This window comes from Microtus ochrogaster, unplaced genomic scaffold (assembly GCF_000317375.1).
Source record: "Microtus ochrogaster isolate Prairie Vole_2 unplaced genomic scaffold, MicOch1.0 UNK1, whole genome shotgun sequence".
In the NCBI taxonomy this organism is placed as follows: domain Eukaryota; kingdom Metazoa; phylum Chordata; class Mammalia; order Rodentia; family Cricetidae; genus Microtus; species Microtus ochrogaster.
In genome coordinates this window covers 40,830,702-40,840,376 of record NW_004949099.1, presented here as the reverse complement: position 1 = coordinate 40,840,376, position 9,675 = coordinate 40,830,702, and the positions used below count along the sequence as shown (strand labels likewise).

Genomic DNA, 9,675 nt, shown 5'->3' with positions numbered 1-9,675 from the left:
CATAGCGGGGGGGGGGGTGTCTCTGCAAGCCAAACTTAGTGTTCGGTGCTGATGAAACTTTTTGTTTCTTATGATCCGGGTCTTAACAGGCCTTTCTCTCTCTCTCTCTCACACACACACAGACAGAGAGAGAGAGAGAGAGAGAGAGAGAGAGAGAGAGAGAGAGAGAGAGAGAGGAGTGTAGGGTAGGGGTGGGGGGCGACGGTGCATGTCTCAGCTGCCCCCGCTTGAAAATGTAAAAGTCTTTTTCACCCCCATCACCCTCTCCTGCCACCCGCTGCTCCCTTCCTGCTCCCCCAAGTCCCAGACCCTGGGCAGCCCGTTCCCTTGCCCCTGTGCACTGAATTCCGATAGTAATCCCGGATCCCGGCTTTACGCAGAGCTGGGGTGGGTTATATTAGGGCCAGGTCTGCTCCCTGCAGTACCTCGACCATCTCCCACCGCTGCCTTGGGATTTACCCTTCAAGCTCGAGGCGGTCCCCAACCTCCGGGTCCCTGCAGCACCGCGGAGAGCTCCCGGCCTCAGGGGGCCGACCTGGTGGCGGTACTCAAGCACCTGCAACCAGGTCCCTCCAGCCCACACCGGGGGATGGACTGGAGGTCGGCAGTTCAGAAATGCAAAAGGAGATGCGGGAGCGCGGAATCCGGGGAGGGCTCACCGGCCGCGGCCCCGTTCAGCACCAGGGACAGCGCCTGCCGCAGCCGAGCCTGCACAGGCGGTGGGGGCTGCCCGCCCCAGGCTGCGGCGCGAAACGGGTCTGAGGCCCCTTGTCCCGCAGCAGCTTTTAAGGAGGCCGCTCTAGCTCCACAAATGATACTCTTGCCCTCCGTCTTCGGCAGCCCTCACGGCAGCCCCTTAGCTGCCCTTTCTCTACTCCGGAGTTGGCCCTGATCTTCAGAAAGCCCAGCGGGGCTTTGGGTCCCCAGCAAGTCTGTTATTTCGTCTCGCACTGACCCCGCTGTCATTACAGCGGGATGGTTCCTCGGATCTGGGCACCTGTAGTCACGGAGGGAATCGGCGTGGGCAGCCCCCTTACCTTCGCGGAGGAACTGAGCGCCGAGGTGGGGGCGGAGTGGGGTGTGTGTGATCATCCCTTATTCGGTGGCAGGAAAAAGACACAGAGCAAACTCCTGGGCTCTATTAATAGCCCGGTGTCTGGTGGGGCTGCCGTACATTTCACATACGGTAACCCATATGCAGCGTGGGGCGGAGATGGGGGTGTGGCGCGGCAACTGTCCCGGCCTAGTGGGAATGCAAAAACAATGTGAAGACCCTTCCTGGCCTTCTTTCCTAGAGGTCACAACTCATTCCCACCGGACAGTGTAGGCAACAAAGCTTAAGAATCCCCATTTCCTGGGCACTAGAGGCAGCATGCTTCTGGCAGCTGTCTATTTTTTTTAAATAAACGTGCTCTAGGGCTTGAAAGACAAGGGGCATTCAGCAGCTAATGTTTTTTTCTCCTTGAGTTAGGGCAAAGCCAGCCCGCGTGTCGTTCCTTAGCCCATCCTCTGCCTCACCCCCAGCCCGAGAGCAGACCTTTGAAACCGAGTACAGTATACCCAGCGCTCAATATCGCAGCCCAGAGACTCTCTTCATTCCCCTCCCCCTCCGCCCTTTGATCGCCCACCCGAGGAACAGGTTTCTAAAAATAGCTTGGAGTCTCAAGGCCGCGCTCTGGTGAAGTGTTGGACCAGGCACGTAGCAGTCCCTGAAGCTCGGTATCTGTGGCTCTTCCCCTCGGTTTCCCTACCCCACCTCAGTTCTGCTTGTCTTAAAAAAAAAATAATAAAAATAAAAATTAAAAAGTTTTCATGGGTCCTGATCTGCCATCACCCGGACTGGCGCGTGGAGTCTGGTACAGACCCGGGTCACATTCCGCAGTGTGCAGTGGCGGTTGCGGTTCTCTCCCTCTCCGTGAGGGTTAAAGGCGTCCGGAGCAGGCAGAGCGACGCGCGACAGGCTATTTTTACTTGCTTCCCCCGCTGCTCCACGCTCCCCCTTCTCAGCAGTCGCACATGCCAGCTCTGCTCAAGGCATCAATGAAAACAGCAGTAGAGGCGGCGGCGGGGGCTGGGCGGGGGGCAGGGAAAGACAGAGACAGAGATTGAGAGAGAGAGAAACAGAGAGCAAGAGAAAGACAGAGAGAGGTGGGGGAAGGGGAGGAGGCATAAAGGCAGCTTGGTAGGAAAATACCCAGCTGGGGTCCCTTGGAGGGACAATGAATCAAAGGAGTACAGAGGAGGTTCAGCTCTCAGCAACTTCCTTGGAGAAAGGATGGAACACAGACTTGGTCAAACAAACGTGCCCAGCGAGGCATCCAGGCCTCGTGACTACCGCTTGGTTTTCCTCCAGGAACGGGCTGTTTTTGGAATAAGCTAGGAGAAAAGCAGTGCTTCCAAAGTGGGGTATTGTGGGGGTGCATTGCTTGCACGTTGTAGGGTTGGCAAGAGCCACCTTGTGAAAATGTGGAGGTCAGGGTGACAATGGTTTCTGCCCAGTCCCTAACAGGCACTCACTCTGTACCAGGAAAAAATAGACCCCCTCCCCTAAGACCCCAATGGTCTGGCTCTTGTCCTCAAAGAACTTACAAGTTAGTGGACACTCCTGCTGGAGAACCCTGCTGCACCCTGCCTGGCCTCTGGCTGGTCTTAGCACCCTCCTTGTGTTCTGTCCTCGGACTAAGGCTGTTAAAGAAGCAAAGGCGAATATTTGGTTTTCACTTTATTTGAGGGCACAAAGTAGCCTGAGGTCAGGTAGTGTCTACAGCCATCTGGTGGGCTAAATCAGGCTTGGAACGTGGATTGCCCTCACTTTGGATTCGTTGCTCTTTGCCCTACTCTTGCTATTTCTCACTAGATGCAGTGTGAATGGGAGTGGATGGGGAGTGGGAGGAGAGGATTACTTCGGAAGGGAAAGAGGAGGGAGGCTGAGAGGATGGCAGGATGAGAGTTTTGGTTTTTTTTTTCCCATAAGGTAAAGATTTGGAATGAGGTGACAGTCATCAGGCAGGGGTAAGGGGTAAGGGATGTAGCTACTTGTACTGTGACCATAGTCTCCAGGCCCGAAGCTAGGAGAGACCGTAGGGCATGGAGCCTCCAGTGCGAAGCTCTGTAGCTACAGTTGGTCCTGAGGGCACCTTCAATCACTCTGATTTCGTCTTCTTCATTCATTCATCTGAGCTGTTTTTGTGCGTGGTGTCAGGGAACACTGGGGCAGTACCTGACCTCACTTCCTGCTTCCTCCTGTGCCCTTGCTTCCACACCTCTTCTCATCAGTCTCCTGTACCCCAGTCAAGCCTCAAACTCCTGAGGGTGACCTTGAACTCCATATCCTTCTGCCTCTACTTTCCCAGCGCTAGGATTATAAGCATGTGACACACTGCGTTGGGACTTACCCAGTGCTAAGGATAAACTAAGGGCTTTGTGAGTATTAGGCAAACTCTCTCCCAACTGAGCTACATCTTTAGCCTCATGCTGGGGCCTCTTGTGACATCTGCAGAGCCTCCACTTCCACCCTTTGCAGCCTACCTTCAGTGCCCAGGGAAGGCCCTTTATCCTGTGCCAGGGCCCTAGCCTTCGGCACCTGGCCATGCTGGTTCAGTCTCCCCATCCTTGCATGGCTGGCTTTGGAAAAGATACATCTGCTTTGATAGGGCAGCTCTCTCAAAATTTAGGAGTTGCCCCATTTCCTACAGCATACCAGGGTTCTTAACACAGTGGGCAAGGCCCTTTAACATCTGGCCCATGGGAGCCTCCAAGATGGCTGAACTTAGGCCTGAATGCCTTGTGTCCTTCCCTCCATTCCCTCTATCTAGGAAGCCTCTTCCCATTCTTCTTTTCTAGGGTGGGAGGGAGTCTTCCTCGACCTGCAAGACTCAAATCAAATGTTGCTTCCTCTGGGCAGCCATCCCAGATCTCTCATTTAACCTCTCTCCTTAGGGAGAGCAATCTGTCACTTCTCCTTAGGCATTTGTGCTGCTTGCCTCTTGCCTTTCCTATTGCAAGATAATTGTCTTTTATACATATCTGTTTCTCCAGTTGGATATGCAACTTTTTTATATGTTTTGTTTTCGGCATGGTATCTGCCTCATAATAAATAACGTGCTATATTGAATTGATTTGTATAATTATAAGACTTTTTCAAGCCTTCTGACTTTCCGAAAATTGGGGTCCCCATCTCATATTCTTCTGCTGTGCTAGAGCTAATGCAGTTCTTTAAAACTCACAGCGGATGAAGATTCTGGAATCCAGATGTTGCAACCACTCAGAGTAGTTTGGTACATTCTGGATATTCGTGGTTCTATCCAATGTTTGGTAGTCATTGCCTCTTGCTATGGGGTATTCATCTAAAAGAAGATAAATGTATTAATCACAAGGGCCTCTTACAAGCTAGGGAGTCAAAGGGCCCTTCTCTGTTTTTCTTGCTGAACTGATTCTTGGTGAAAGCCCGATGCATTATTTATGGTTAGTGACTCTTCGATTGGGGATCCATCACCCTAACACCAGGGCTAGAAAAAACAGTTTTTGCAATAACCCTTTCCAAGAATGTTTCTTGGATGTTCTGTCGACTTGCTGACCCAGAAACAGAATCGTCACTGACTGAGGAAGATGCTACAGTGATGACAGAATCTGGGTACCCATGAGCACAGCTGGAGTTATGGGGATAACTAAGCCGACTTTCCAAGCACTGTGTAGACTTGTAATGCCATTAGCTTCAGCTTCACTTTCAGCCAAAGTGCATGGTCCCATTATCCCAACGTCAGAGAAATGAGAGACAGAAGTAAGAGGAGGCAGGAGGCAGGTGCTTGTCTGAGGATGATCTGCTTCTAGGTCTCTTTCTGAAGAACGTGCTCACCAAATACCTCCTCAGGCCCTGGAGTCAGGTGACTCAGTTTTAAGTCTAGTTCTAGGCTCCCTAGAAGTGTTGCTATGTTGAACCAATAACATGAGGAGATTGCTGTTATGATTAAATACGTTTAGTCTTGTGCTGGGGTTAGGAGTCTGGCTCATTCCTGGCCAGTACTTGGTGTCTGGCGGTTATCCTGCCAGCTTATACAAATTTTGCTAGAAGTTCAGTCTGGGTGGGCTCTCCCTTTCTTACCTCTCTTGTCTAAATGGCCCCTAATTCGCAATCCACATTCATATTTCTTTCTTCAGCAAACACTGATTGAGCTTAGGAGATTTAAGAAGATACCCACATGTCTTTCCCCCTGGCAAATCTGGCTTTGTAGAAAGTCCTAAATTGGCTTTTGGCTGTCAAAGAGGGTGAAACACAACACTCCTGTCTCCAATTTGGGAGTGAGCTTCATTTCCTCCTCTTTGCTAACTGCGATGCGAAGTGATTCTCACATACCAGTGTGGAACATGCAGAAATCTGTAAAAACTCTACTTACACCTTGGACCGTACTGTGCCAGCAGGGAAGAAATGGGCAGCCTGACAATGTGTGAGCCGCCAAGAGGCTATTGTGTGCATGAGACACAGGGGGCTTCATCCTTGCGAGCTGAAACAGTCAAAGGATGGACGGGGACCCCCAAAAAAGTTGCTTTGTCATTGCTTTTGCCTCTGAATGCCCTTACCCAAGATGCCTAGCTGCCTACCTGGTGGTCTCTTGTCAAAAGGCTTCAGAGAAAATGGTTCCCCTAGCGTCCCAGTTATCTCTGTAGTTGAGAAGTCCTTCCTGGCTTCTGAGCCTGCTCTCTCAGATCGTAATTACAGTTACTTTTGTAAAACCAGGTGGTTAGGCTTCTAGCTAAGGGTTTAGCTACTGGCTCCAATTTTTTTCTTCTTTTAAAAGAGTCTTATTATATACCTTGGCTAGCCTGGAACTCATTATGTAGATCAGGCTGGCCTCAAACTCACAGAGCTCCACTTGCCTTTGCCTCCTGAGTGTTGGGATTAAAAGTGTGCTCCACCATGCCAAGCCTGTTAACTTCTTTTATACTTTGTGTTCAAATCCCACCCCCTTTCTCTACTACTCTGAGATCAGGCTTCTCACAGGGGTCATGCAGAGGGGAGCATTTGAGAAGACTCTTCTGTCTGGTATCATTCAGGCTGTCGGATCTTTCGCACAAGTATCTTTTTATATTTCACTTGGTATTAGAATTCTCTTAAACATCATGGCTTTCTTCAGATTTTTAATGGGCTACCCATAGGTAAAGATCCATCTCCTGCAAAGTGTTATTTGATAAATGCAAACAGTTTGACCTGCACATTTTCATAATGTCACCATCATGGAGCTGAAACTCAAATCTAGACAGAGAACAACACCCTTGTATCTCAGTGCAATGATGTTTCTGCCCCCTTTAAAGAGAGCATCAAATTTCTGGTTCTGACTTTTTTTTTTTTTTTTGGTTTTTCGAGGCAGGGTTTCTCTGTGGCTTTGGAGCCTGTCCTGGAACTAGCTCTGTAGACCAGGCTGGTCTCGAACTCACAGAGATCCGCCTGCCTCTGCCTCCCGAGTGCTGGGATTAAAGGCGTGCGCCACCACCGCCCGGCCTGGTTCTGACTTTTTGTTCATGGTTTCTGGTACATCTTGACCCATAGCATCATCCAAAGTGCTATTCTTCTCCATGGAAATTGTGCACAATGAGATCTCCTTCCTCTTCATATGACCTTTAGATGCCCTGTTGCACATTCCATCCCATGAGACACTGTGAGATACATGCTATTCCCATGGTGTAGATTAAGAAGTCAAGGCAAGGATAACTAGTGTGACTTTCTAAGGCCCTGAAACGAGTATGTTCCAAGCCCCTAAAATTTGACTCTTGGTCACCAAAAGCCACATTTTGTCCACTTCATGAATCTACAAAGACATGGGGAAAACCAAAAGCAAGAACTGAAAAATGAAAACAAAGGAAGCAAAACTCAATAGGAGAATGAGGACCTGTGGGCTTGGCAGCCCTCTAGAAAAGGTCCTGCTTTCCCTTTTCTGGGTATCCTCCTGTTGTCTCCACTACCATCTTGCCACCTTCACCTCCGAAGTTCTCAGAAATGCCATAGGGCGAACAAGGACATAGCCGAACTTGGAGACCACTATCTCACCCCCCCATCCATGCAACTCCTCCTGGAGATTGTGTTGGTGGGTCAGGAAAAAACACTCCTGTCTAATAGAGTGCACCACCTTGGAGGTTAAATTCAAGGCCATCAGGACCACACCTAGACTCTGAGCTAACTGCTGTTTGGTGGGAAGAAGTGAACGCTAAAGACTGTTTGTTGGTTGGTTGGTTTTCAAAGATCTTTTTGCTTTCATCACTTGCGTTCCCTAGTGTTGTTGTAGTGGAGAACCACAAACTGGGCGGCTTCAAACGGAATAAATTAGTTCTTTCACAGTTCTGAAGCCAGAAGCCTGCAATCCAGATGCCAACAGAATTGGTTCAGTCTGGAGGCTCTGGTGAGCATCCTCTCCTGTTCCTTCCCCTTCTCTTAGCTTCCTGTGGTTGCCAAGTGTGCTGGGCATTTCCTGGCTTGTAGCCATAGCACACCGGTCTCAGTAAAAAGCATGTCTTGTCAATTGCATTTTGGAAGTGAGGAAATTGCAACTTGCAGTGGTTAACTGTCTTGACCAGTTGGTAGGGGGCTGGTAGGTAATGCTCTGAGTTGGAATGTACGTCCTGGTTGAGTATACACAACCTCTCTCTCTCTCTCTCTCTCTCTCTCTCTCTCTCTCTCTCTCTCTCTCTCTCTCTCTCTCTCTCTCTCTCCCTCTCTCTCTCCCCTTTCTTTTTCTCCATTTCTACCTCTCCCTCTTGAATATATTATTGGTGCATGTGTGGTGTCTGCTTCGCTCAAATGTATGTTGCACATGTGTACACGCAGAGACCCGAGGTTTGTATCAAGTGTCTTACTTTATCCCTCGCCTTCCTCCTAAACCTGGAGCTTCCCAATCCAGCAAGATCAACTGACCAGCAAGCCCAGCTCCCCTTTTAAACTCAGGCACTGGGGATCCAAAGTCAGGTCCTCACGCGTCCATGACAAGTACTTTACCAATGTTGCCACCTCCTGACTCTGTCCTCTCTTTATAGACACTTCTTACCTCAAGCTTGTCTTCCCTTTTGCCTCACACCAGCTTTTCCCCACCAGATGAACTTGTAGGCATGGGAAAAGCACACACCTTTGACATCTGCAGACCTGTAACTGGACTGCAGCGGGTGAGCTCCCCAGGGGATTTGTTTGGGAGTTGCCGGTACAGTTATTTAAGAGACAGAGCTGTGAACCCATCAGCAGTGTACTGGCAAGGCTACTCTGGATGGCAAGGGCACAGCCAGTCTCTTGGCATTTACTAACAGTTAAAGAACAGGCTACCGATTGCTTGGCGTTGAGTGAAGGCTGAAGGCAGGCTCTTGGCCTCTCTGGCCAAACTGTGACCTTAGCTATCTGCGGCTTGCCAGCTCTTGCAGGTTCCTCCATGTATCTGCACCCGGCATTTATCCATGATCTGTAACAAAACTTCATCCCTGAAGGCCATTGTGAGTGGTGAGTGGGTTTCATTACATAAGTACAGTGGTTAGCATGAGGTTTGCGCTAACCAATGAGCTAACGAGCCGTCATTAATCATCTGGCCTTATCAGGTGGAATCTTAAAGTGGGAGCAGACAAACAAATAGCCTTAGCTGGTGACATCATGTGGTTGGTGCAGCAGAGGCAGGAGCTGAGCAGGTAAGGAAAGGCTCAAGTTTAGGTGGTCCAAGACAGCCGGGGATAGGAATCCAGCGTATTGTTGCCTTGGGGTGCCCTGGTCCTGTGGCAACAGCCTTGTCACAGGAGGGTAGTCACAGGTTGACCTTCTGCATTGGGGGCTCATTCGTCCCTGGAGGGTAAACACTCTGGTACCTGATAACATCTTTAACAAAAGTGCAATCCCAGAACATCCCCAATAATCTGAGGGAAATAGAGAAGGCCAGACTACAGTGTGCCTGAGGAAGCACACATGGCTCAGGTGCCGCTGTGCCCCTGCCCAGCCTGTCTCCTTAAAACAAACGAAACCAAACCAACCTTCACCTGTTAATTACTGTGTGAGTGTAGCCTTCTCCTTAATGTTCTTAATGGAGAGAAACTAAGGCAAGAAGGGGAGAAGATAAACAGGAGAGAGAGGCCCAGGCTCACAGGATAGATTGGATGGTTAATTAATGAGTTGGACTTCCTCCCCTCTTGCCTGTAAATCCCTTAGGAGAAGATTGTGTGTGCTTGGACTGGCCCAAGCTAGTCTAGTTGAGCAGAGCCAAATTGGGCTAATGGCACTACAAAGGGAGTGGCGATTAGCAAATTCATCAATTAGGGCCCTATTTGCCACTGCATTGTGGGAGATAATTTCCCACTAGATGAAGTAAAGTGGTGGCCTTTCAAGACTGGGGCTCCCAGAAAATGAAAGGCTGGGATTCCCGCAGATGCGTTCAATTCAAGGACTCCATCTCTCCCAGACAAGCCGTTATGACAGCAATTCTCTGAAGAGGCTCAATCAGAGAGTCCACAAATGATGACAGCCCAGGACAAAAGCGTAGATAGGATTTTAATTGAGGACTAGCCTTGTTAATATCAACACACGTTCATCCAACTTTTGCCTCCAGGTGCACGTGTAAATTAGGTAAAGACAGATTAGTTAGCGGCTGAGGGATGTTACACCTGTGTCCCACGCCCGAGCACCAATCTCCTTGTAATAGGATCTCTTTCTATGTCCCT

The 9,675-nt window shown here is 49.7% G+C and overlaps 1 protein-coding gene across 1 annotated transcript in view; it reads left to right on the top strand.

The window, feature by feature from the left end:
- The window catches only part of Prmt8 (protein arginine methyltransferase 8), an 87,596-nt gene that overhangs the window by 1,427 nt on the left and 76,494 nt on the right, over window positions 1-9,675 (top strand). The window lies entirely within an intron of this gene.